The sequence below is a fragment of the Furipterus horrens genome, unplaced genomic scaffold, assembly GCF_987537825.1.
Source record: "Furipterus horrens unplaced genomic scaffold, mFurHor1.1.pri manual_scaffold_17, whole genome shotgun sequence".
In the NCBI taxonomy this organism is placed as follows: Eukaryota; Metazoa; Chordata; class Mammalia; order Chiroptera; family Furipteridae; genus Furipterus; species Furipterus horrens.
This window is the reverse complement of record NW_028327187.1, coordinates 80,131,078-80,158,324: the sequence shown is the minus strand read 5'-3', so window position 1 is coordinate 80,158,324 and position 27,247 is coordinate 80,131,078. Positions and strand designations below refer to the sequence as shown.

The 27,247-nt window shown below is 51.0% G+C and overlaps 2 long non-coding RNA genes across 2 annotated transcripts in view; one reads left to right on the top strand and one right to left on the bottom strand.

Moving 5' to 3' along the window:
• Positions 1-2,997: 2,997 nt before the first annotated feature.
• LOC149991397 (uncharacterized) overlaps positions 2,998-27,247 on the top strand; it is a 52,107-nt gene continuing 27,857 nt past the window's right edge. Inside the window, exons 1-2 of the long non-coding RNA XR_016508603.1 lie at positions 2,998-3,158; positions 5,286-5,462. This is a non-coding gene — a long non-coding RNA (uncharacterized LOC149991397). The remainder of the gene's footprint in view (positions 3,159-5,285; positions 5,463-27,247) is intronic.
• The window catches only part of LOC149991396 (uncharacterized), a 67,990-nt gene continuing 61,205 nt past the window's right edge, over positions 20,463-27,247 (bottom strand). The window contains exon 3 of the long non-coding RNA XR_016508604.1: positions 20,463-20,508. This is a non-coding gene — a long non-coding RNA (uncharacterized LOC149991396). The remainder of the gene's footprint in view (positions 20,509-27,247) is intronic.

The window sequence follows — 27,247 nt, the reverse complement described above, 5'->3', positions numbered from 1 at the left end:
CTGTAAAAGATTTTGACTATGCACACTATTTCACCAGGTTGACTTTTCGTAGTTTATGGCTTTTGAGTAATTGGCTCATTTCTTCTATGTTGATGCATTTATATACGTAGAGTTGAATGTACCGTCACATTGCCCTTTTGTATTTGCTGGGCCTATGGTAAAATCACCCCTTTTGTTCCTGTTATTGCTAACTTGTTCTCTCTCTCTCTCTCTCTCTCTCTCTCTCTCTCTCTCTCTCTCTCTCTTTCTCACCTGCTAGAGGTCTTTTTTTAATATTGTCAGTCATTTCAAAGAAACCAGTTTTACTTTCATTGTGTTTTCCTGTTTTTTTCTTTCTTTAAGATTTTTATTTTATTTTTTAGAGGCGAAGGGAGAGAGAAAGGGGGAGAGAAACATTGATGTGCGAGAGATCCATTGATCAGCTGCCTCTCGCATGCCCCTGATGGGGGGCCTGGCCCGCATCCCAGGCATGTGCCCTGACTGAGAATCGAACCGGCGACCTTCAGGTTCGCAGGCTGGCGCTCAAGCCACTGAGCCACACCAGCCAGGGCTCTAGTTTTTCTGTTATAAATTTCACTCATTTCTGTCTTAGTTTTACTAAAATAAATTCTTATTTCTGCTTCCTAGGGGTTTAGATTTCCGTAGTCTTGATCAAACTTTCACTATATGAACAGCCAGTGAGGAGGAAGGTGAAAATGTAAAAGGGTGTGTCAGCATGGCACAAATGCTTAGAATTGAGTTAAATGTCTACTTTTTGAAAGTATAGGAGTGTTTACGAGAAGAGCACATGTTAGTCACACATTGATTGTTCTTAAAATTATGCTGGAGAATACTTTGTAAAACGTCAGCAGGGCATTAACATGGTTGACTGCGGCCGGTCATTTTGCATTCCATGTCACATGGATGCGATAATGGGCCTCATTTCTAAAACCTTTAATGCACGCCATCGGTGTTTGGAGCTCTTGAGATGTGTTATCCCATTTAGCGCGCAAAACAATGCTAGGAGGTAGGGCTCATTCCTTTCCCCATTTTATAGCTAGGAAACGGAGGGACAGAAAGGTTAAGATGAGTAATGTTGGATTTTCTTTCTTCTTTTATCGCCGTTTGTTGCAGGCTGGGTTCTTCTGGCCGCAGACATCCCTTGCTGCCTTCTGGTCCTTGAGAGCCTTCATCTTCACCTTCGTGCCCAGACCCAGGGTCTGCCTGGAGCTCTGAGCACGGATGACGCCTTCATGCATCTACTCCAGAAATGCAGCTCAACGTTGATTTCTGAATCTTGCCCGGCGACCTCTGAAGAGACTGCCCCAGGAGTCACAGCAGCCTCTCATCCTTCCTTCTCAGACCTGCTAATGATACGCCTCCGTGACCTGAACCCCAGGCCTGGCACCAACGGCCCTGCCCCTGTACCAGCGGGGCGGCTCCAGCAATGGAGCAGAGATGAGAAAACCCTGCGAGAGCGGCAGTGGGGACGGCCAGCGTTCCCTCAGAGGAAGAGAACACTTCTCGGACAAGAGACACCTCGATCAGAATCTGTTCTTCTGCTGATAGAGATCAGAATAGATTTAGGGGTGGATGTCGATACTGCCAGAGCTGTTGGTGGAATGCTGAGGGATGCCTGCGGACAGGAGTGGGGCCCCACATCCTGCCCCCTGGGAGAGCCTTGTGCCGGGCCTCAGGGGCCTGATCCTCAGCCTGGGTACCCATCGGCCCGGTGTTCAGCCGGACGGGGTGTTCCCACAGCAGCAGGGAGAGGAGCAGCTCCAACTGGAGAGGTGGCAGGAAAGCAAAAGGCTGTTTCGGAGGCTTCTAGAACAATGGTTACGAGAAAACAGATAGCGTCACCTCACGTGACGGAGATCCGGACGGATTCAACACGGACGCTGGCGTTGCCGGATCCTGGGCGTGAATTCCTTTTGGGGACCAAACAGTGAGCAGTAGTCTGAGGAATAATAACTCAGTTAGTTTAGGATTGAAAATCCTATCAGCGTTTATCTGATCCCAGGAAGTTCCTGACCTTCCCTGCGCGGTGCTGGACCACTCTGGGGCGCTCTAAGGCCAGGGAGACTGCGTGCCAGTGGTCCTCAACTCCTGTATTCTGGCTCCCGTGATGCATGTTGTCACCTTCACACCCCGGAGCTCTGCCTTTCCTCCCTGCGCTGTTCTCAACGAGATATAGTGTCTCTGCAGTGTGACTGCCTCGGTGATGCCTAAGTGCTTTTGTGCCATTTTGTTGACTGCTTCCAAGAGGGAGCCCTACGGATGCTGGTGCATGTGTGCTAACACGAGATCGGTTTCAACAATCTAAGGCTACAGGAAGTGTGGAAAGGGGACGTGGAATTGCAGTGTGGCGATGCACCATCGTGTTCTTTGGGTAAGCATTATGAATATGAGCTGAATGCCGGGAAACGTTTCCTTGCTCCTTAACACAGAGTAGCATTCCCCCTGGAAGGAGTTTCTGATGGAGTACCTCATCCTTGGTACCAAATAAATATACGTGTTGAAGGAAACTGCCTTTAGAATTCGGGTTTGTTTAGGCACATGGGCTTTTTCTTTGTCAGATCTCCGATCACTGCATTTAAATCCCAGAGTGGCAGATCCGAGTTTATCAGGTGGAGGAGACTTAGAACGGGGGCAGGACGGAGAGGGCTCCAGAGCACACGGCCAAGTCACTGTTGGCGGCCCTGCAGCAAGAACAGCCTTCAGGTCATTCGCGCGGAGCACATGGCAGAGTCCCCGCTGTCTGGGGAGAGCTGGAAGCAGAGTCTGTGCCCACAGTAGGGGGTCCTGCAGGATGGTGCTAGTGCCCCTGGCGAAGGGCTCCGGGGGGGCATTCCTGCTGCCTAGTGTCCCCAGGGTGATGAATGTGAACGGCACTTTTGTGCCTGCTGCATGAGAGCCAGGACATCCTTTAGTTATTGAGAGTCGGGATTTGGACATAGTGCCTTCACATTTCAAGACAGGTGAATGATTAAATCTACCTCACCCCCCCCCGGCCCCCCGCCCACGGAGTCTGAAGATTTGTCCCCAGGAAGTGACCATGCAGTTCATCTGAAGTGAAAATAAATTCTGCGTTCTGGCCATGCGGTTTTAGGTGGTCCCCAGAGCTGTGTTGCTGCAAAAATGTATGTCTTCTGCAGACAGAAATGGCTCAAGAACAGGTATGTGTATTATATTCTGAACTTGTGGTCTCAGACATCAGAGGGTGTGGGAGCTCCATGGACCCTGCCAGGTTATGCATGCAGCCCCAGGGGAGAAAGGCCAATAAAGCGGGTCTTGTCTTCCTTGAAGCACAGAGGCCGAACTTCAGCCTGGTCATTTGGGGGGGGCGGGGGGGTGAGCAGGCCTAACGTGGCATCTCACGTTTGTTGATTGTTTACTAGGTGTCAGACGATATGCTACATACATTCATATATCAGCTTATTTCATCCTTTCCCAGACTCATCATTGAGCAAGATTTCCACCCCAGTGTATGAGTTGGGAAAGCAGAGTACAGAGAAGGCGGGGACCGTGCCCTGATGGCAGAGGTCAGAAAGTGATAGCATCACTCCGGCAGCCACACCAGGTCAGTCCTGCCAACCACCGTCAATTGTAGTGCCACTCACGAAGGTTTCCATGGTCTCCCCTCGCCTGCCCCCAGCGTGCTAGCCTGGCTGTTGGAGTGGTGGAAGAGGAGGAATTGTAGGGGCAGCCCCTGCCCTGGACAACTGACAATCAAGGAGAGAGCTCTGACGCCCATAGATGTGGTAGAGAGTGTGTCATGGGGTCCCCTGTGAGGCATGGACGCTGGGAGAGAGGAGTGAGAAGGACTGACGGGGCCATGGGACATGAGGGCGGGGCTTGCTGAGGGCAGTGCCGATTGCTGACTTTTCTACAGGAGGGAGCGTGGACAGTGGGTGGGCAGGAGTAACGGAGGGAGTCAGCGGCCACCTCTCCCCACCTAAGGACTGTCCCCATACCCCAGTGTGGGCTGTAGGAGGAGATCTGGGGTCACATCTGAGACTGCATACTGTCTAGGAGCCGGAATCCCTTGATGTCCAGACACATCCAGCGTGTCAAGTTCTAGACCAGAGATTGAGCCAGAGGCAGCGGGAGCCAAGAAAAGAATGGGAGAGCGAGGGGGTAAAATATAACACATAAGTCGTTTTCATGAAATGCCCCAAAAAGGTAAATCCAAGTTCTCTTGGAAGAGATTGGCCTCCATCCCTCATATCTGGTGGTGACGAGGCTGTGCTTTGGGGTGCCTCAGATGAGTAACAGAGGGGCTGTGGCACACAGGAAGATAAAAGAGCTCCCTTGTGACTCTGGCGCCTACAGAAGTGGGGTATGCATCTAGTCCCAGATTGAAACAGAGGGGATGCAGGGCCAAGGGTCCAGGGGAGTTGTTGGAAGTGCAAGAGAGACAGATCTCACGCCACCGAGAAATGACGGAAGCGTATACCCTTTGCTAAAGGGGCAGGGTCCAATGCACAGGAGACATTGCCGTTGCTGCCTGCCACAGCCAGACTCTAGGAGAGCGAAGGTCTTTGTGGAGGAATCTCGGTCGTTCCAAAGCTCCTTACCCCAGTTCAGGGACAGAGGTAAAGGAGGGAGGGACCAGATCTGAGACAGCAAAAGGTGAGGGAAGGGAATCAGGTGAGCGTGACTGTGGGGATAGAAGAACCGAGCCCTTCCTACAGTCTGACCCCACGTTGAGACACAAGAGCCCTGGTGGCTGCTTTGGAACGAGTCCCTGGTTTCCACTTGAGAGACTCGAGGGCCTGAGATCACTTCTGTCTCCTTCACATGAAGGGGGTATTGGGTATGATTCTCTGAGTTGCCAGAACCCAGTGAGGCAATGGGGATATAGATGTTTTCTAAGTCTCGTGGCTCCATGTAAAGTAAGACTGTCACAGAGGATAGTGTTTCTGACACTTAACTGGAGTTTTTCTGTTTTTTGGTGGGGTCCCCTGTATGGAAAGCACACTCAGAAGGGGAGACGTGAGACCCCGCGCAGCACGAGGAGGGTTTGCTTGCTGCTCTCTCTGGGCGGGGGGCACTGCCTGTGCCCAGGGCCGGGATGGCTAGGAGGCAAGGGCAGGGTACCCCTGGAAGAATAGACTCTCGGAGGACACACTGGCTGGGCTGGAGATCTAGGGAGATAACTCTGGGTCTGTCAGCCACTGCTGCGGTTCTCACCCAGGACTCTCGGCTCTAGGGAGGCCACTGGTGTGATTTACCCTCAAAAGAAATAAGAAGGAAAACACCCACTTCTATTAAAAATACTGCCTTTCTGCATATTCCCCCAGGCTTTCTCTCCTGGCTCTGGAAACATGTCTCTGAAGCCAAGCCCCGGGACGCGCGCCTTGAAGGGAAGGCCCGTGTTGTGAAAGGACAAGGAGCCTGGCCTCGCCTGTGGAGGCAGGGGCGGCCTTGAGGAGACCCCGCTTCACCACAGTGACAACCCACATCAGCGCCTCCTCTCTGTGAGTCTGTCTGCTCGCCCCTGTTTCTGTGATGTGTTTTAGGGGTGCATTTATGGGATTCTAAACGTTGTCCTGTGCTAGAGATGGGGAAGGCAAGGACCCCAGGTCTCGAAGGACCTCTGTCACAGGGACAGGTAGGAAGGTGGGGAGAAAGGGAGCCTCTGGGGATGGGGTGCTGACATGCACCCCAGGTTCGCACGTGCTCCTCAGAGTGCACCTGCACTTTGGCTAATTTATTCTGCCTGAACATGCTGATGTCCATCAGAAGTGCCTGCCCCCACGAACTGGCGTGTGAGGGGATGGGGGCAGGAACTCTGAGTTTGCTTCTCATCAGGTAACTGTGGTTACATGCAAACGTGTGAGTGGCCCATGTGTACAAATGCTCAGTGAGCTTCAGTGAAAGTGCTCACTCTCACATTTCTGCCCCACGTCCCCACTTCTCTCCCCATGGGGGGTGGGGGTGAGGGGGTAGGTGTGGCCCGTGAGTCTGATGATGGAGGAAGGGGATCTGTGACATACCTCTAAGGCTCACAGGGCCCTCGGTGGTCTCTATGGAAATGATGACCCCTCTCTCTCCCAAATCCACTGGTCATGCTCGCCCAAGGGTTGGCGGGCGAAACTTGCATTTCTCACTCTCAGCTCTTGGTCAGGAACTGGTGCTCCCTGGCTGACTGGGTCTCACGTCGCTGTCCTGACCCTCTGAACCTGGTGACATCATCCTCCGTTCCATGCCTGGGCAGCACTGCCCCCTGCACAGCCTTAGCTGCAGGGTCATTTGCCCCCTGCCTGCTTAGGCCTCCCTCTCCCTCTCCTGCTTCCGGTCAGCGCTGTTCTACATGCCCCCTTCAAGGAGTGGGGTCCCCGGGGCCTCACCTACACCACAGCAGGAAGCAAGATCAGTGGGCTCCAGAAAGCCGTGTTCCTAAACTCCTACCATCCCTGTGCCCAGAGAGGCTGCTGGCTCGTTGAGCAGAGTGGCCCCCTCTGTGTCCTGAGTGTAAACGGGGTGAAACCCTCTTTCACATGGAGCGCCTCTCCACTTCTTGCTCCCCTCCCTCCTGTAAGCTGTCTGAGCTCTGCCTGCCTCTGCTTCTGAAGGTCCTTCCCCCGGGGACAGGAACAGACACTCTTTTCTGAGGTTTATCTCTCGTGGCGATTCCAGAGGTCCCATGCTCTGTCCAATGAAGGGGCCCTGCTGTGGAATGTGTGCTTTGTGGAGAGCAACAGGACATTGTCCTCATGTGACCCTTCCTTCATTCCACGAGAGAGAAGGAAGTAGAGTGCCAGAGTACGGAGTGGGAAAGGGAGCCAGAGCTGCCACAGCGGTTACCCAGGATGAGCCTGGAAAAGTGATGGTGGGCTCAGATAATAACGGATATTAATGTGGTGGCCTTGAGTTGACCGGTTGCAGGGGCAAGATGGGTACAGAAGACTTATAGTAGGGGATTGAGGAGCAAATGATCTGAGGAGAGGTTGAAGCACTTTGGCTTTGAAGGTCATCCATGAATGTGCCAGTAGCTGCAGAATGACATGTGGGAAGGGGGTTGGGTCCCCCCCACCCCCCCGGGGGTGTGTTGTGGGACGCTGCAGTGTACACAGAGAGCAGGTGACAATTCAGGAGACGCCTGATAAGTGCAGCACCAAAGTGCCTGAGCAGGTGGAAGGCATGGGATCCCGAGCACGGGTGAGGGCTGGCTGCAGTCCCCAGCAGGCGTGCCCAGCGCCAGCAGAGAATGCCAGGGGACAGTGAGGTCCCCTGGGTGTGAGAAGCAGTCGTAGCCGTACCTCACTGTTTCTGTGTTCTGCATAAATTGTTAGGAAAGGTCGTTGAATGTCAGAGTGTTGCTAGTGAGCCAGGTAGTGGTGTTGGTAGGATGGGGGTGGGACTGAGGGGAAAAAAAATGCTCTTCTAGTTATTGTGGATTTTTAGAAAATGAAGGAAGGCTCACATTGTTGTCATCCGTGCTGAAGCTGAGAACTTGTTCTTTTCCTGGGCCACAACAGCAGAGTGTGGAGCAGGTAGAGAGCAGCATGACAGGTGTGTTTGAGGAGGAGCTTCTACCCCAGGAGAGGCTGGGTAAGGCGGGGCCTTGAGGATGGTGAGCAGGCTGTGGGGGTCCACACCGGAGGCCCCGTGAGCTTGAAGGCTGTCTAATAGGAGGCGTTAGAAGAAGGGCGCTGGAAGAGCGAGAGGGTGGTTTGAGGTGGTGATAGAGCAGAGCGCTGGGCACGGCTGTCCTGGAGGGGTCGAGGGTTCCCCGATGCCCAGGCATGAGCTTGGGCTGCGTGTGCCGGGTGGGGAGGAAGTGAGGAATGTCCCTGAGGACAAGGAGGCCTCGTGTTGACCAGGTCAGGCTCAGGGGCCCTGACGTCCTATGAATGGTTCGAAACAGTGAAGACCACGGGAGAAAATGCCACCGGAAGAGCTTGTTCAAGATCTGGACTGGGGCGGGGGCGCGGGGTGGAGCTGACGGCGGGCAACGAGGAAGGGAACGGTATACCTACTGTAGGTGGGGCGCTGGGGAACTGGGCCCACAGCACCAGGGAAACGGGTCCTGTCCCTCAGCTGCTACGTAGGTAGCAACAGGACCTGGGCCTAGCCCCGCAGTAAGGCTGGCAGGGAGACTGGCAGACGCTTCACAGAGCACCAGCGCGCATGCCCAGAACGCGCCAATTGGAGCGCAGCACCTGCTCCTTGGCCACAACCTTCCCGCTCGCTTGGATTTCCAGCTCCACTGGCAGGTTCTGAGGGCTGCATTAGGGAAGTGGCCTTGCAGGGGCCTTTTGGGCAGGTGTTTTTTTCCATTCCCTGCCACTCATCATCATCCCGTTTGACTGCATCACCCATTGGGGGTCTCCGAGTCTGGTGGAATGTGAAAGGAAGAGACATTCTTCCCTTCAGTGTGCGGCCTTCTGTTTCTCCGGACAGCAGAGGGCAGTGTTCCATTGCGTATATGCTGGTCCTCCTCTCCCTCCGCCCTTCCTGCTGGAAAAAAAAAATCGCCTGCGTCTTCTCCATAATTGGTAGGTACATTGTAGGCCCTTGTAGCCCCTGCAGCCGCCTTGGCTACGTTGTTTCAGGAGGTTCTCGGGTGAAAACTTGGACTCTCTTCTCAGAAGCGCTTTGCTTTTCAAAGTACCTTTTCTTTTAAGTTGCTGCCTGGGTTCCTTAGCAACACGTGTTGCTGCTTCTCTCAGTGGAGTCGACATTGTCTTTTTCCCCACTCGTTTTGGGTTTTATGGGCCTTAATGCCTATATACTTCAGTTATGCAGTCACTCAAACCTCGTCGTGGGAAATTTGACGGACAGATAAAGTACTTCAACCCATAGTTGTCTCAGCCAGTATTGACCATTAAGGGTATGTTGTGATCGGTTTCTTAGACATTTTTCGTCAGGAATGCATTTTAAATATACTAAGGATCACTTCTGCATCATGACTTCAACTTCCTCTTCTGAAATTCAGTAAGACATTTTTCTAAAGATTTTATTTATTTACTTACTTATTGTTAGAGAGATGGGGAAAGCAGAGAGAGGGAGACAAACATAGATCAGTTACCTCTCACACTGGCCCCAACTGGGGATCAGCCTCCAACGCCGGTATGTGTCCTGAACCGGAATCGAACCTGTGATCTTTTGCTTTGAGGGGCGTGCTCAGCCAACTGAGCCACGGCGATCAGGGCTCGGTTATACATTTTTAAAGACGCTTTAATACTCTTAGATATTGTACTCAAAATATTATGCAGACACATTGAAAGCTGTTGAAAGATTCTGTGAATTTTTAAAAATTTATTTATTTATTTACTTTAGAAAGAGGGGAAGGGAGTGTAGTGTTGGTTATGATCTCGGACGCTGAAATAAATCCGGCAGGCAGGATTATTGGCCAGTAACGAACGGAGGACTGTGGCTCGCTCAGACCGACAGTGGAGAGTGGGAAGCCTCATCCTCTTTTTATTAGGATTTCAAAAGCTACCAGAACAGGGGGTGTGACATTCCAGCCAACAACAGGAGAATTTTACAAGTGAAAGAATTCTTACAAAGTGTCATTAATATGTAAAATACAGCCAGGGTAACTCTTGGTTTAGCTAGCACCTATCAGGGAAGCAAAGCAGACCCACTAATCCTCAATGCCAGCTCCATTTTAAGACTTTATTAACAAGGAGGCAGATGGAGTACACAACAGAACCTGTTCTACCCAGGATTCCACGACTCAGTGGCCTCGACAGCCTAAAGCTGAAGGCGGAGACAAGAGTTGCTCATCATCTCCTGAGTCATGGGATGACACCTGGGTGGAGGGGCATGAGAATGCCCCTACCCAGAGATCTGTCTTCCTGCAACAAGGGAGGGAGAAAGAGAGAGAGAGAGACATTGATGTGTTAGAGATTCATTGACAGGTTGCCTCTCACAAGCCCCCCGCTGGGTAGTTGGCCTCCAACCCAGGCATGTGCCCTGACTGGGCATGGAACTGGTAACCTTTTGGTTTGTGGCCTGGTCTCGGTCCACTGAGCGACTCCAGCCAGGCCAGACTCTGTGAATCATAAGTCGAAGATGCACTGACCTATGAACCAACGATAGCAGCACAGTTGTCCCTTCTGGGAGCAGGGGCTGTTGTAGTTGGTGCATGTCTGTTGCACTCTTTTCCCCTCAGCACCTGGAGGAGGACCTGGCCCTGAGTAGGGGCTCTGTAAATATTGTGAAGTGTTTGCAAATTTTAGTTTTCTGGTCATATATATGGTCTGTCAAGAAGAGATCCAGCCTCGTAATATGAAAAATAGGGACGTTTATTGAAGAAGATACAAGAAACGTTGTACATAGGACAATGACGCCTCAGTCCCTTTGGAAGTAGTAACCTTGGGATCTCAGAGTTCTCCCAGTCGCCAGAGTCAGGCTAAGTAGTTGGTGGATTAGGAAGTCAAATCTAGGAAAGGGTGTGGTGAGAGAACCCCTGCTCCCAATACAGCAACTCCTCTTTTATCTTGTGTATATTGGAATTTTCCCAGGACACCTTCAACGTCTCCAGGTCTGCGCGATCTCTAGGATGTGCTGTGTGCTGTGCGCCGCAGGCATGAGAGGAAGAGTGGAGAGGACTGGAAGTACGAATAGCAATGGCCTGGGCCGTCCTCAGGGGTACCAGGCACCAAAGTAAGGTCTGAGCCCAGGTTCCCGGTGCTCTCAAGTTACTACACTTACCCTTCTTGTAATGAGAAGGGTTTTGAAAGAGAAACTTCCATATTTTTTCAAGCGAATGCAGTTCTGCTCCCTTATTCGAAAGACTGGACTGCACCGTGAGTTACATAAGAGCATGGACTGCGGCATCACCAGAAAAAAAAACCAAACAAAAACAAAACTCTACAGAAACTTGAGCCCTTTGTCTAGCCTCTCTTGATAACCACATACACACACTCACACCATCAAGGAAAGAAAGGAATGGAAACTATCCCAGTCCTATAAAATGAGTTTTAGGACGGATACAGTGAAGCTGTCTTTCTTCCAAGAAGTCACCCAGATAAAAAAAATTTAAGATTTCACAGCAGGTTTATTGGAGAGAAGGTAAGAAGTCAACGATAGGAAGAAAACTCCCATACAAGCTTGAGGGGCTATTAAATATAAGTAGGAAGAAAGAGAAAAAAAAGAAAAAGATACAAAGATTAAAAAAAAGATTCGCAACTGCCAGTCTCCCACAGGTAGCACTAACCAACTCTTTGATTCTCTTAGTGCAGGCGGTGTCTCCACACCTTTCCGATAGTACATTTCGGTTAGGGCGAGTTCACGCATCAACACATTCGGCAGGTTATTTACATTCCCCTGCGTTTCCCTACCAGGCCAGTCGATATGTGGTGCTAGGTCCATCAGCGTTTCTACTGGGAACGAGCAAAGTCCATTTTTATTTCCTTTGGGGAAGGTTAGGACCGGGTTAATTTGCATAGGGTCATTCGCATACGTCAAAAGTCCAGGCAGGCAGTCCAGCTGCCACCTTGTTCTGACAGCTACCTCATGCTGAAAACTCAGTGGTTTTTGTTTTGTTTTCTATTTTATTTATTTGTTTTCAGATTGAGGGAAAGGAAGGGGGAGAGGGGGAGAGAAATGTCAATGTTAGGTTGCCTCTCGTGCGCCCCCAATTGGGAACCTAGTCTGCAGCCCAGGCTTGTGCGCTGACTGGGAATCTTAACAGGTGACCCTTTAGTTCCCAGGCCAGCGTTTAATCCACTGAGCACCACCAGCCAGGGATAAGATCGTGCGTTTTTTTGTTTTTTTTGTTTTTTATAAGAACGTGAAGTCACAATGCAACATGAATCTCATTGTGTGTGCACTGCACTTTTATGGGTGGGGAGACATGCCATAAAGAAATTTCTCACAAATAATGGTCATCAACGTGTGGGTGACAAAACAGTGGTTTACATCACTTTATTATAAGAGTCCTCCAAATCGTCTACACTGAGGTTTGAGTGGCGAGGTACCTGAAAGATATGCCGATGGAAGCCAATGGGAAGGCCGTTCAGACAGTCAGAAATACAATATTGGAAGCAACCAAGGCACCCAGTTTTCAGGAGGGACCCCATGAATGGAGCAGTGCAGCCGCAAGGAAGGAACAAGCCAGCTGGCTCCCCGTGCCCAAACAGTGCTCTAAATGTCCTGGAAAGCGCTGCAAGTGTTTTTTTGTTTTTTTCCAAGCACGAAAGGCGGGGGAGGAAAGGTTTCGTGGCTCCACACTGCCACCTGCTGCCCAGGGAAACTCGGCGCCGCCGTTCTTGGCAGGAAATGCCTGTTTTCTGCTACACTTTTAAAAACAAAGCAAAACAACACACGCGCCAAATGAATTCTATACGCACCAGACCCGATGACGATGATGGTCAGAAGTGCAGGGACGAGCCCAAGGGACCCCTGCCATTCAGAGCCAAGCCCACGTCTTCCTCAGTCCCCGCCCTGGGAACCAGAGCAACAGGGGCGGGAGTGGCCGGTGCCAGAGCCAGCCCCAGAGGGCTCCTGGCCGCCTTGGAAGCCCTGCCTTCTAGGCCTGCACGAGGGCGTACAGTGAGGGCCCTGCAGCCCGCCGGCCCGCCACAGGGAGTCCCTTCCTCAGGGACCGGGTTCCAAACTGTCAGCTGCTGGGCAGGACCCATCCTGTCCAGGTCCTGGTGCCCGAATGCCCCGCCGCCCCCTGCCTGGGGCCTGTACCAGCTCCCTGCTCGCCCACTGGCGGGCCCTAGTCTCGGAAGGCCCTGGTCCCTGGGCACAGCCTCCTACCTCCTGCCAGCTTTCAGGCCCGGGAAACCTCCTGGTGACATCAGGGTTCACAGGGTTACGCCTGGAACCTCAGGAAACCCCCCGCACCCCCACCCCCCCACCACGACACCCCCCCCCCTCCCCTTGATATTCTTCCAGCCTTCCTCTGTATTAGCACCTCAACACTGTGCCCTGTTCAACCAGCTTCCTCCGTCTAATCTCTCTGCCTACATAGCCTTCAACCTCTTGGGGGCCCCTCCAGTATGGACCCCACAGCCTTACTCACCTTCCACCGTGCCCCGCCTTACCCAGCCTGCCCAGTGCTGGAAACTCCCCCTTGACACCCCTCTGTTGGTCCTTTCTCCTCCTCCATACCCCCCTGCTGTGCTCCACGAAGGGGCACAACCCTGCCTGCATGTGAGCTCCTAAGCTCGACCACAAAAACTGTTTCACCTTGCCGAAGTGTTCGCCTGAAATCCACGACCAGGGGAGCACTGCTTCTGGCTGTCACCCTCATCCCGCCTACACCACTGCCTTCCTCACTGCCGCCCTCGTCCATCCAGTGGAGAAGACAGGAGCGATGAGCTGTGAGCTGTCGGAGCTTCCCACGCGCAGTGGGCCTGGTTTTCCCTGGGGTTTTCTCTGTGCCGCTGGGCGTCCCTGCTCCTGACTGCAGCCGGCCCTCGCCTGTGCTCAGGGTCCCATGCCTTCCTCCTGCTCAGGCTCTGTGTCCTGTGCTCGTCATCCTCACTGCTCTCTCTGAAACGTCCCTGACGAGGATGGAGAGGTAACCGCAAGGCTTACCTTGTCACATAACCCTTTTTTTTTTTTCTTTGAAAAGTAAAGGCCCAGAGGGATAGAAAATGGAGTTGCCAAATGTGCCACAGGCACCAAAGCTGTTATCTAAGGAGAGCATAGAAAAGTGATGGTGGGATCAGACAATATGTTGGGATATTGATGTGGTGGCCTTGAGTTGACCAGTTGCAGGGGCACGATGGGCACAAAACCCTTATAGTAGGGGACTGAGGAGCAAATGATCTGAGGAGAGGTTGAAGCAGTTTGGCTTTGAAGGTCATCCATGAATGTGCCAGTAGCTGCAGAATGACATGTGGGAAGGGGGTTGGGTCCCCCCCACCCCCCCGTGTGTTGTGGGACGCTGCAGTGTACACGGAGAGCAGGTGACAATTCAGGAGACGCCTGATAAGTGCAGCAGCAAAGTGCCTGAGCAGGTGGAAGGCATGGGATCCCGAGCACGGGTGAGGGCTGGCTGCAGTCCCCAGCAGGCGTGCCCAGCGCCAGCAGAGAATGCCAGGGGACAGTCAGGTCCCTTGGGTTTGGGATGCAGCGAGCTGCCCTACTCACTGTTTCTGTGTTCTGCATAAATTGTTAGGAAAGGTCGTTGAATGTCAGAGTGTTGCTAGTGAGCCAGGTACTGGCGTTGGTAGGATAGGGGCGAAAGTGAGTCAATGCTCTTCTAGTTATGGATTTCAGATTATTAGGAAAGGCTCACATTGCTGTCATCAGTGCTCAGGCTCCGAACTTGTTCTTTCCTGGGGCACAACGGGAGTGTGTGCAGCGCTTAGAAAGGAGCAAGACAGGTGTGTTGGACGAGGAGCTTCTACCCCAGGAGAGGCTGGGTAAGGCGCGGCCTTGTGGATGGGAGCAGGCTGTGGGGTCCACACCGGAGGGCCCGTGAGCTTGACGGCTGTCTAAACGGAGGCGTTAGAAGAAGGGCGCTGGAAGAGCGGAGCGTGGTTTGAGGTGGTGATAGAGGAGAGTGCTCGGCACGACTGTCCTGGAGGGGGACCGGGGTCCCCGATGCCCAGGCATGAGCGTGGGCTGCACCTGCCGGCTGGGGAGGCAGTGAGGAATGTCCCTGAGGACCAGGAGGCCTCGTGTTGACCAGGTCAGGCTCAGGGGCCCTGACGTCCTATGAATGGTTCCAAAGAGTGAGGACCGCGGGAGAAAATGCCACCGGAAGAGCTCGTTCAAGATCTGGACTGGGGCGGGGGCGCGGGGGTGGGGGTGAGGTGGCTGACGGCGGGCAACGAGGAAGGGAACGGTATACCTACTGTAGGTGGGGCGCTGGGGAACTGGGCCCACAGCACCAGGGAAACGGGTCCTGTCCCTCAGCTGCTACGTAGGTAGCAACAGGACCTGGGCCTAGCCCTGCAGTAAGGCTGGCAGGCAGACTGGCAGACGCTTCACAGAGCACCAGCGCGCATGCCCAGAACGCGCCAATCGGATCAGAGCCCTTGCTCCTGGCCACGACCAGCCTGCCCGCTTGGGCTTCCCGCTCCAGTTGCAGGTTCCGAGGGCTGCGCTAGGGCAGTGGCCTTGCTGGGGCCTTTGGGGCAGGTTCTTTTTCCATTTACTGACACTCATCATCGTCCTGCTTGACTCTATCATCCTTTGGGGTCTCTGACAATGTGGGGAATGTCAGAGGAAAAGACATTGTTCCCGTCAATGTGAGGCCTTCTGTTTCTCCGGACAGCAGAGGGCAGTGTCGCTTCGTGTATATGGTGGTCCTCCTCTCCCCCGCCCTTCCGGCGGGAAAAAACTCGCTCGAGTCTTCTCCGAAATTGGCAGATACATTCTTGGCCTCTGCAGCTTTCGCAGCCACCTTGACTGCCTTGTTGTTTCAGGAGGTTCTCAGGTGAAAACTTGGACTCTCTTCCCAGAAGCGCTTTGCTTTTCAAAGTACTTTTTCTTTTAAGTCGCTGCCTGGGTTCCTTAGCAACATGTGTTTCTGCTTCTCTCAGTGGAGTCGACATTGTCTTTTTCCCCACTCGTTTTGGCTTTTATGGGCCTTGATGACTACATACTTCGGTTATGCTGTCGCTCAACTCCCATTGTAGAAAATTTGGCAGACAGGTAAAGTACTTCAAACCACAGTTCTCTCAGCCAGTATTGACCATTAAGACTATTTTGTGATCAGTTTCGGAGACGTTTTTGATCAAGAAATGCATTTTAAATATAGAAAGGATCATTCCTGCATCATGACTTCAACTTCCTCTTTTGAAATTCAGTAAAACATTTTTTTAAAGGATTTTATTTATTTATGTATTGTTAGAGAGATGGGGAAAGCAGAGAAAGAGAGGAAGACAAATGTAGATCAGTTACCTCTCACACTGGCCCCAACTGGGGATCAGCCCCCAACCCACGCATGTATAGTGAACTGGAATCGAACCTGTGATATTTTGTCTTGAGCGGCCTGCTCAGCCGAATAACTGAGCCGTAACAGTCAGGGATCGGTTGTACATTTTTAAAATTGCTTTAATACTTTTAGATATCTTACTGAAAATATTATGCAGACACATTGAAGACTGTTGAAAGATTCTGTGAATCTTTTTTTTTTTTTTTTTTTTTAAGACTATTTATTTACTTTGAGAAAGAGGGGGAGGGAGGGGGAAGGAGAGAGAAACATCAATGTGTTAGAGATTGCCTCTCACAAGCCCCCAACTTGGGACTTGGCCTGCAACCAAGGCATGTGCCCTCACTGGAAATGGAACCGGTAACCTTTTGGTTCCTGGCCTGGTCTCAATCCACTGAGCGACTCCAGCCAGGGCAGATTCTATGAATCATAAGTTGAAGATGCACTGACCTATGAACCAACGATAGCAGCACAGTTGTCCCTTCTGGGAGCAGGGGCTGTAGTTGGTGCATGTCTGTTGCACTCTTTTCCCCTCAGCACCTGGAGGAGGACCTGGCCCTGAGTGGGGGCTCAGTAAATATTGTGAAGTGTTTGCAAATTTTAGTTTTCTGGTCATATATATGGTCTGTCAAGAAGAGATCCAGCCACGTAATGTGAAAAATAGGGACGTTTATTGAAGAAGATACAAGAAACGTTGTACATAGGACAATGACGCCTCAGTCTTCTTGGAAGTAGCCACCTTGGGACCTCAGAGTTCTCCCAATCGCCATCAGCTGCCCTGTCGTCTTTTCCTGAATCTCATAGATGGTGTGAAATCTCTTCCCTGTCAAAGGCGATTTTAGTTTTGGCAAAAGCCAGAAGTTGCAGGGCACCAAATCTGGGCTGTAGGGGCGCTGGGTCACCTGGGTGATTTCATGTTTTGCCAGAAAACCCTGCAGGAGACGTGATGCATGAGCGGGCACGTTGTTGTGATGAAGCTGCCAATCACCGTTGCCCCTAGCTGAGCCCTTCTGAGTCATCCGAATTGTTTCGCGGAGGAAATTTCAAGCTTAGCACAAAATTTTTGATTCGTGGCTCTACTTGCTCAGTCATTTGGAATGTGACAGACACAGAGCACACATGCTCATTCAGTGCCATCTACCGACCCCACTGACTAGTACAGTGAATGTGTCATTGTTCACGCATGTACATTCCAATCCCCTCCCCTTGGCTGTCAGGGTACATGGATGTTGTACAAACCGTTCTCATTATATTAACAATGGCTGGACTTTTCTGGAATGACCGTGGATATTCCATCCTTTCCTTTTCCTGGATTCTAATACCAAAACGATGGTCTACATGTTCTTGTCTTATCCCCCCCCTGCCCCCCCCCCCACCTTGGCCCTTTCCAAGTCATCATTTCTCTGTGTCAATAGTATTTCTTTAAATCACATGTTCTGACCTTGGCCAGGTCATTGGACTAACTGAAGTCCAGTTAGTTTGTTGCTGACAGCCTCACGACACAGCTCGAGTTTCCCCACAGAAAGTCGAGTGAGACTTAACAGGAAAGTAGCACAGAATGGCCTTGGGAGAGATGGTGCATCTTTTATTGCTGCTCCCTGTTTTCACCGGCACTCGATATATTGAGAGTCTTTCCAGTACGACCATGCCCTGCAGTTAATATTGGTTCTGCTTTGGAACCCTCGGAAAACTGAAAAAAAAAGATCCACATTTCTTACCTGGAAGTGTCATTTTCTAGAATGCTGTGCACAAACAGTCTGAACTCATTTATACTGACAACGTCTTGACCATAAAGGCATCCTATGATTGGACATGCAGTTCCTCCCGAGTATTTTCTTCTTGTAGGTCTCCTGGACGGCCATGGGTCAGAGAACTCCCTCCCAGTTCCAGCTCTACCAGCCTTGCCGATTTTGCTCTCCAAGATTCTTTGCTTTCTAGGCCTGCTGTTGCCTCAGTTTTAAGAGGAAGGGTCAGGCTAAGTAATTGGTGGAATAGGAGGGCATATCTAGGAAAGGGTGTGGTGAGAGAACCCCTGCTCCCAATACAGCAACTCCTCTTTTATCTTGTAAATATTGGAATTTTCCCAGGACACCTTCAACATCTCCAGGTCTGCGCGATCTCTAGGATGTGCTGTGTGCTGTGCGCCGCAGGCATGAGAGGGAGAGTGGAGAGGACTGGAAGTACAAATAGCAATGGCCTGGGCCGTCCTCAGGGGTACCAGGCACCAAAGTAAGCTCTGAGCCCAGGTTCCCAGTGCTCTCAAGTTACTACACTTGCCCTTCTTGTAATGAGAAGGGTTTTGAAAGAGAAACTTCCATATGTTTTCAAGCGAATGCAGTTCTGCTCCCTTATTCGAAAGACTGGACTGCACTGTGAGTTATATAAAAGTGCATGGACTGCAGCATCACCCAAAACAAACAAACTCTACAGAAATTTGAGCCCTTTGTTTAGCTTCTGAAGTTTCCCATGAAAATGTTTCCCTAATAGCAAATCAGAACTGATGAACAAAACAGAAACAGAGACATAGCCACATGGACGAGACTGGCGGCTGTTGGAGGGGCGGGAGGGAGGGAGGACCCGGTGAGAGAGGTGAAGGGGTTAGCCGAAGAACATGGGAGGTCTGTCCAGAAAGCGTCCAGCAACTGTTAGTAGGAGAACGGTTTGCGCGGCATCCGTGTAACCTGGCGGCCAGGGCGAGTGGACTGGAATGCGCATGCGTGAACAATGGTGGCCTCACTGTGCTAGTCAGTGGGGCCCGTAGATGCCTCTTGAGTGAGCATGTGTATTATGTGGCCACCGCACTCAAAATGACTGAGCAAGGAGAGCAATGTCTCCGCATCATATTTCGTGCTAAGCTTGAACATTCCTCCGGGAAACAATGTGGATGATTCGGAAGGCTGCAGCTAGAGGCGAAGGTGATGGGCACCTTCGTCACGATGACGTGCCAGCTCAGGCATCACGTCTCCTGCAGAGGTTTTGTTGTTGTTGTTGTTGTTTGTGAAACGTCAAATCACCCGGGTAACTTAGCCGCACTAAAGGGCAGATTTGCCACCCTGCGACTTCTGGCTTTCCCAAAACTAAAATCACCTTGGAAAGGAAGAGATTTCGGGCCGTCGATGAGATTCAGGAAAATACGATGAGGCGACTGATGGTGATTGGGAGAACTCTGACGTCCCAAGCCGCCTACTTTGGAGGGGACTGAGGCAACATTGTCCTATGTACTATGTGTTTTATATCTTGTATCTTCTTCAGTGTCTCTACTTTTCCTATTACGTGGCTGGATACCTTCTGGACAGAACTCGTATATGCATGACCCTTGGACATGGACGATGATTTGGTGATGGACTAAGACAGGGAGAGCTGGGAGGGACTGGGTGGAGGTGAACAAAGGGAAGAAAAAGTAGGGACAAGTGCAACAGCGTAAACCACACACACACAAAAAATCAAGAAACATCTAGTATTTTTATAACATTTTCTAAAAAAGCAAACAGCAAATCATACTTTTTCCTGTATTTCTTAACTAATGTTAGATTTGGTTGTATTATTTTGGCACAGTCACCCTTTGTTTGCAAGTTAAGGATGTAGGGAAATTCTTTAGTCGCCCTGATTATGATTCCACAGCTTGTGCTTTTAGCTGCTACGAATCATGGGGCAAGTTGTATAGGTTATGTCCTGTGTGCCAGGCACTCCACTAAGTCCTCTGTGTGTAGTGTGCTGCTATTCATGACGGAAACCTTCTCTGGCAAGTCAGTATAATTACCCCTCAACAGCCGAGAACAGAAATTGCGACTTAGATCATTGCTAAGGAAGGCTGTCCGTGTAACGTGAATCCTACGATGACTCCGGAGAGGTTTCTCTGGAATCTTATTGTCGCTTACCTTCAAATGATTGTATCCTCCCAGGGCTGACAGGTTCATGCACGTGATCCCGTACAACTCTGCTTTGGATGCTAGAGAATTGGGGGCCAGTGAGTGGGAGAAGTGGGGGAGAAAAAATCTGCTTAAAGTGAGTCAAATAGAGGTTCATGGCGTCACTCCGCTGATGTCGGTCCCCTTCAGTCCAGGTAACTCTGATCTGCAGCACACTGGAAGGTGTACAGGGCGGGGAGAAGGCAGGCCAGCGGCGGTGGCGTTCCTCAGGTTTCGGTTCTGTTGAAGGGTCACAGACGTGTGGTTGGGATGGCTGGGCTTTGGTTCAACTTCCTCACGTCTTGCTCGGGTCCGTGGTGCGGTCCCATTCCAGCAGCTCTCAGAAGCGTTCTTGGAGAGCCGTGCAGGTATGCCTGGTTGTTTGTCACGCTTTGAGGGTTACGGGAGGTAACAGAAAAGGTGCAGCAGGCAGGAGACGTGAAAAGTTTTTGTAAAGAGACAGGGCTTGTCGCAGCAAGGAAAACTAGGGTCTGTGATCAGTACTTTACCTTGCGTCCTCTTAGCCAGGATGAACTCCTGGACAGCATGAAATCCTTTCATCCTCAGCCGATACGTTTCCCAGAGGGAAGCCCGGCGGTGTACAAGGGTCGGGAACTGCGTGAGGAAGGCCCTGTGGCGATGTGAGGAGCAGCCTGTTTCTTGCTCTTCTGTGCTTGCTCATGGCGTGAATGATCTGATTGCACAGGGTAGCGCTGCGGGGCTTGTGTAGATGTGACCGGGGGATCCTCATAAGGAGCATTCCTATCAGAAGGAGAACAACAACACCAAAAAAAGGCAAATGAGACGTGGAGATAGTGGATTACTTTCAGTTCAGTCTGCCATCATTTGGGTGTCTTTTCTTTTTCCATCTTGTTTTATAATCCTCATGTCTCCTTTTTACATGTGTTTGCTGGTACTCATTTTGAAATTAATTATATCTCCTTCTACCAATTCTCATCAGTTATGTTCCATGAGGAATACTTAAAACAAAGATACAGCTATTAAACTTATGAGAGGATATTGAATTTCACAAATACTAAAAAATTATTTAAAAGAATAGAAAATGCACTTGATCTCTCATCTTAGCACATGGTCCAATGTAATTACCAGTACTCTCCGGATACATCCATGCAGGCACGGGCTTATGCTCTTCATTAAAGGCATGGGGCAGTATACGTAAGGCAAATTATGTAAATGTGGACTTATTCAGAAAGTTGGTCATACCATCATTTTCTAGATTTCAAAAACCACGCAGGAGTAGTGGAAGGTACATTTGGTTCAGTATAGGTAAAGTTGAACTTGAAGACAGTGTATGAATGACCTCATGTCAACCATAGAAACTTCACAGTTCTATATTGGATACAGAGCCATCACGGGGATGTGAAAGGCAGGTGACATGCAAAAACTATTGAAAGTGGTTCCTTGGGTCATGGATGATTAGTCTTCTTTTGTGATTTCCTCTGTGTTCCCAAATGATAACAATCAGAAGAATCTCCAGTGGAACCCGAGGGAAAAATGATGGAGGGCTTACATGGCCCGTGTCTGGGTTGTGTACATCCCCAGGCCACTGGAAGGACCAAAGGAGAGGCTGATCTCACCTTGGGGACAGCATCATAGGGATGCTGGAGGACAGACAAAACAAGGATTTCATGTTAAAAACAAACAAACAACATTAAGCAAAAACAAAGCAAGAAATATAACTCCAGTCCTCAGTATGGTTACAGTATGGTATTTCCCCTTCAGATAAGAGTCCTGGGTTATTTCTGCTTTCTGTCTCAGACATCAAATACAGTATTTTCTGTCTTGAAGGCTACATACACCATTAAGAATAGAAACGAATAAAAATTATTAAAGTCCTTTCAAATGACTTTTAGAACAGCATCCTCACGCTAAAACCTGAGTTTTTTTTTTTTTTTTTTTAACCATTTTATTTATTTATTTTAGATAGATAGGACGGGAGGGAGAAAGAGAGGGAGAGAAACATCAGTGTGTGGTTGCCGCTTCTGCGCCCCCAATTGGGAACCTAGTCACAGCCCAGTCATGACTGGGAATCTAACAGGCAACACTTTACTTCCCAGGCCAGCGTTCAATCCACTGAGCAACACCAGCCAGGGATAAAATTCTGAGTCTTTAATAAAAGAAGTTGAAGTCACAATGCACCGTGAATCTCATTGTGCGTGGACTGCATCTCTATGGCTGGGGAAACAGACCGATAAAGAAATTTGTCACAAACTAATAATGGTCATCGATCCATCATGGGTGACAAAACTGTGGTTTACATCACTCTATTTTATCAGTCCTCCAGATTCTGTACACTGAGGTTTGAGTGTCGAGGTACGTGAAAAATATGCTGAGGGAAGCCAGTGGGAAGGCCGTTCAGACGATCAGAAATACAACATACAAGCAACCAAGGCACCCAGTTTTCAGTCGGGACGCTAACGAATGGAACAGTTCAGCTCCCGGAAAGAAGGGGCCAGCCATCTCTGCTGCAGAAACAATGGAGTAATACTCCTGGCAATGGCTCCGACCATTTTTTTCAAGCACAAAAGGCGGGGGAGAAAAGGTTTTTTGTTTTTTGTTTTTTGTTTTTTTGTGGCTCCACACTGCCACCTGCTGCCCAGGGAAACTCGGCGCCGTCGTTCTTGGCAGGAAATGCCTATTTTCTGCTACATTTTAAAAAACAAAGCAAAACAAACACACGCCAAATGAATTCTATACACACTAGACCCGATGACAGTGGTGGCCAGAAGGTGCAGGGATGAGCCCAAGGGACCCCTGCCTTTCAGAGCCATCCCACGTCTTCCTCAGTCCCGCCCTGGAACCAGAGCAACAGGGGCGGGAGTGGCCGGTGCCAGAGCCCGCCCCAGAGGGCTCCTGGCCGCCTTGTCAGCGATTCCTTCTAGAACTGCAAGAGGAGGAACAGTGAGGGCCCTGCAGTCCGACTCAGTGAGCTGTTTCCTCCGGGACCCGGTTCCAGACTGTGAGCTGCTGGGCAGGACCTGTGCTGTCCAGGTCCTGGTGCCCAAATGCTCTGCCGTCCCTTGCCTAGGGTCTGTACCAACTCCCTTCTCGCCCATGCCTACTCTAGTCTGGGAAGGCCCTGGTCCCTAGACGCAGTCTCCTACCTCCTGTCAGCCCTCACGCTTGGGAAACCTCCTGGTGACAGCAGGACCCACCAGCCTGGCCAGGTCAACCCTGGAACCTATCCAGCCTCGGGGTTGTTCTGCTCCTGAGCTGGAGCATCATGGTGCACAGGGTCCACGTCTCTAACCTCAGGGAACCACCTGCCCTCCAGGTGACCAGTCTAGCCTTCCTCTCTACTAACATCTCAACAGTGAGCCCTGTTCAACCAGCTCCCTCCTGCAAATCTCTGCTTACATAACCTTCAACATTCGAGGCCCCTCCAGTGTGGACCCCACAGCCTTACTCACCTTCCACCGTGCCCCGCCTTACCCAGCCTGCCCAGTGCTGGAAACTCCCCCTAATGCCAACTCTCTTGGTCCTTTCTCCCCGGCAGTATACGCCCTGCTGTGATGCAGTAAGGGACACAACCCTCCCTGTATGTGAGGTCCTAAGCTCGACCACAAAAACCGTTTCACCTTGCGGAAGTGTTCACCTGAAACCCGTGACCAGGGGAGCACTGCTTCTGGCTGTCACCCTCATCCTGCCTACACCACTGCCTACCTCACTGCCGCCCTCGTCCATCCAGTGGAGAAGACAGGAGCGATGAGCTGTGAGCTGTCGGAGCTTCCCACGCGCAGTGGGCCTGGTTTTCCCTGGGGTTTTCTCTGTGCCGCTGGGCGTCCCTGCTCCTGACTGCAGCCGGCCCTCGCCTGTGCTCAGGGTCCCACGTCTTCCTCCTGCTCAGGCCCTGTGTCCTGCACCCATGGTCCTCACTGCTCTCTCTGAAACGTCCCTTACAAGGATGGAGAGGTAACCCATATAACCATTTTGTTGTTGTTGTTCTTGTTGTTTTAAAAGAAGACCCAGAGGGATAGGGAATGGAGTTGCAAAATGGGCCACAGGCACATTATCTAAGCTGTTATCTAAGAAGAGCATAGAAAAGTGATGGTGGGATCAGATAATATGTTGGGATATTGATGTGGTGGCCTTGAGTTGACCAGTTTCAGGGGCACGATGGGCACAAAACCCTTATAGTAGGGGACTGAGGAGCAAATGATCTGAGGAGAGGTTGAAGCAGTTTGGCTTTGAAGGTCATCCATGAATGTGCCAGTAGCTGCAGAATGACATGTGGGAAGGGGGTTGGGTCCCCCCCACCCCCCCGTGTGTTGTGGGACGCTGCAGTGTACACGGAGAGCAGGTGACAATTCAGGAGACGCCTGATAAGTGCAGCAGCAAAGTGCCTGAGCAGGTGGAAGGCATGGGATCCCGAGCACGGGTGAGGGCTGGCTGCAGTCCCCAGCAGGCGTGCCCAGCGCCAGCAGAGAATGCCAGGGGACAGTGAGGTCCCCTGGGTGTGAGAAGCAGTCGTAGCCGTACCTCACTGTTTCTGTGTTCTGCATAAATTGTTAGGAAAGGTCGTTGAATGTCAGAGTGTTGCTAGTGAACCAGGTAGTGGTGTTGGTAGGATGGGGGTGGGACTGAGGGAAAAAAAATGCTCTTCTAGTCATTGTGGATTTTTAGAAAATGAAGGAAGGCTCACATTGTTGTCATCCGTGCTGAAGCTGAGAACTTGTTCTTTTCCTGGGCCACAACAGCAGAGTGTGGAGCAGGTAGAGAGCAGCATGACAGGTGTGTTTGAGGAGGAGCTTCTACCCCAGGAGAGGCTGGGTAAGGCGGGGCCTTGAGGATGGTGAGCAGGCTGTGGGGGTCCACACCGGAGGCCCCGTGAGCTTGAAGGCTGTCTAATAGGAGGCGTTAGAAGAAGGGCGCTGGAAGAGCGAGAGGGTGGTTTGAGGTGGTGATAGAGCAGAGCGCTGGGCACGGCTGTCCTGGAGGGGTCGGGGGTTCCCCGATGCCCAGGCATGAGCTTGGGCTGCGTGTGCCGGGTGGGGAGGAAGTGAGGAATGTCCCTGAGGACAAGGAGGCCTCGTGTTGACCAGGTCAGGCTCAGGGGCCCTGACGTCCTATGAATGGTTCGAAACAGTGAAGACCACGGGAGAAAATGCCACCGGAAGAGCTCGTTCAAGATCTGGACTGGGGCGGGGGCGCGGGGGTGGGGGTGAGGTGGCTGACGGCGGGCAACGAGGAAGGGAACGGTATACCTACTGTAGGTGGGGCGCTGGGGAACTGGGCCCACAGCACCAGGGAAACGGGTCCTGTCCCTCAGCTGCTACGTAGGTAGCAACAGGACCTGGGCCTAGCCCCGCAGTAAGGCTGGCAGGGAGACTGGCAGACGCTTCACAGAGCACCAGCGCGCATGCCCAGAACGCGCCAATTGGAGCGCAGCACCTGCTCCTTGGCCACAACCTTCCCGCTCGCTTGGATTTCCAGCTCCACTGGCAGGTTCTGAGGGCTGCATTAGGGAAGTGGCCTTGCAGGGGCCTTTTGGGCAGGTGTTTTTTTCCATTCCCTGCCACTCATCATCATCCCGTTTGACTGCATCACCCATTGGGGGTCTCCGAGTCTGGTGGAATGTGAAAGGAAGAGACATTCTTCCCTTCAGTGTGCGGCCTTCTGTTCCTCCGGACAGCAGAGGGCAGTGTTCCATTGCGTATATGCTGGTCCTCCTCTCCCTCCGCCCTTCCTGCTGGAAAAAAAAAATCGCCTGAGTCTTCTCCATAATTGGTAGGTACATTGTAGGCCCTTGTAGCCCCTGCAGCCGCCTTGGCTACGTTGTTTCAGGAGGTTTTCAGGTGAAAACTTAAGACTGTCTTCCCAGAAGCGCTTTGCTTTTCAAAGTACCTTTTCTTTTAAGTTGCTGCCTGGGTTCCTTAGCAACATGTGTTGCTGCTTCTCTCAGTGGGGTCGACATTGTCTTTTTCCCCACTCGTTTTGGGTTTTATGGGCCTTAATGCCTATATACTTCAGTTATGCAGTCACTCAAACCTCGTCGTGGGAAATTTGACGGACAGATAAAGTACTTCAAACCACAGTTTTCTCAACCAGTATTGACCATTAAGGGTATGTTGTGATCGGTTTCTTAGACATTTTTCGTCAGGAATGCATTTTAAATATACTAAGGATCACTTCTGCATCATGACTTCAACTTCCTCTTCTGAAATTCAGTAAGACATTTTTCTAAAGATTTTATTTATTTACTTACTTACTTATTGTTAGAGAGATGGGGAAAGCAGAGAGAGGGGGATAAACATAGATCAGTTACCTCTCACACTGGCCCCAACTGGGGATCAGCCTCCAACGCCGGTATGTGTCCTGAACCGGAATCGATCCTGTGATCTTTTGCTTTGAGGGGCATGCTCAGCCAACTAACTGAGCCATGGCGATCAGGGCTCGGTTATACATCTTTAAAGACGCTTTAATACTCTTAGATAACGTACTCAAAATATTATGCAGACACATTGAAAGCTGTTGAAAGATTCTGTGAATTTTTAAAAATTTATTTATTTATTTACTTTAGAAAGAGGGGAAGGGAGGGAGAAAGAGCTAAACATCGATGTGTTAGAGATTCATTGACAGGTTGCCTCTCACGAGCCCCCACCCCCACCCCCCCCACCCCCGGGTAGTTGGCCTCCAACCCAGGCATGTGCCCTGACTGGGCATGGAACTGGTAACCTTTTGGTTTGTGGCCTGGTCTCGGTCCACTGAGCGACTCCAGCCAGGCCAGACTCTGTGAATCATAAGTCGAAGATGCACTGACCTATGAACCAACGATAGCAGCACAGTTGTCCCTTCTGGGAGCAGGGGCTGTAGTTGGTGCATGTCTGTTGCACTCTTTTCCCCTCAGCACCTGGAGGAGGACCTGGCCCTGAGTGGGGGCTCAGTAAATATTGTGAAGTGTTTGCAAATTTTAGTTTTCTGGTCATATATATGGTCTGTCAAGAAGAGATCCAGCCTCGTAATATGAAAAATAGGGACGTTTATTGAAGAAGATACAAGAAACGTTGTACATAGGACAATGACGCCTCAGTCCCCTTGGAAGTAGTAACCTTGGGATCTCAGAGTTCTCCCAGTCGCCAGAGTCAGGCTAAGTAGTTGGTGGATTAGGAAATCAAATCTAGGAAAGACAGCAACTCCTCTTTTATCTTGTGTATATTGGAATTTTCCCAGGACACCTTCAACGTCTCCAGGTCTGTGCGATCTCTAGGATGTGCTGTGTGCTGTGCGCCGCAGGCACGAGAGGGAGAGTGGAGAGGACTGGAAGTACGAATAGCAATGGCCTGGGCCGTCCTCAGGGGTACCAGGCACCAAAGTAAGGTCTGAGCCCAGGTTCCCGGTGCTCTCAAGTTGCTACACTTACCCTTCTTGTAATGAGAAGGGTTTTGAAAGAGAAACTTCCATATTTTTTCAAGCGAATGCAGTTCTGCTCCCTTATTCGAAAGACTGGACTGCACTGTGAGTTATATAAGAGCATGGACTG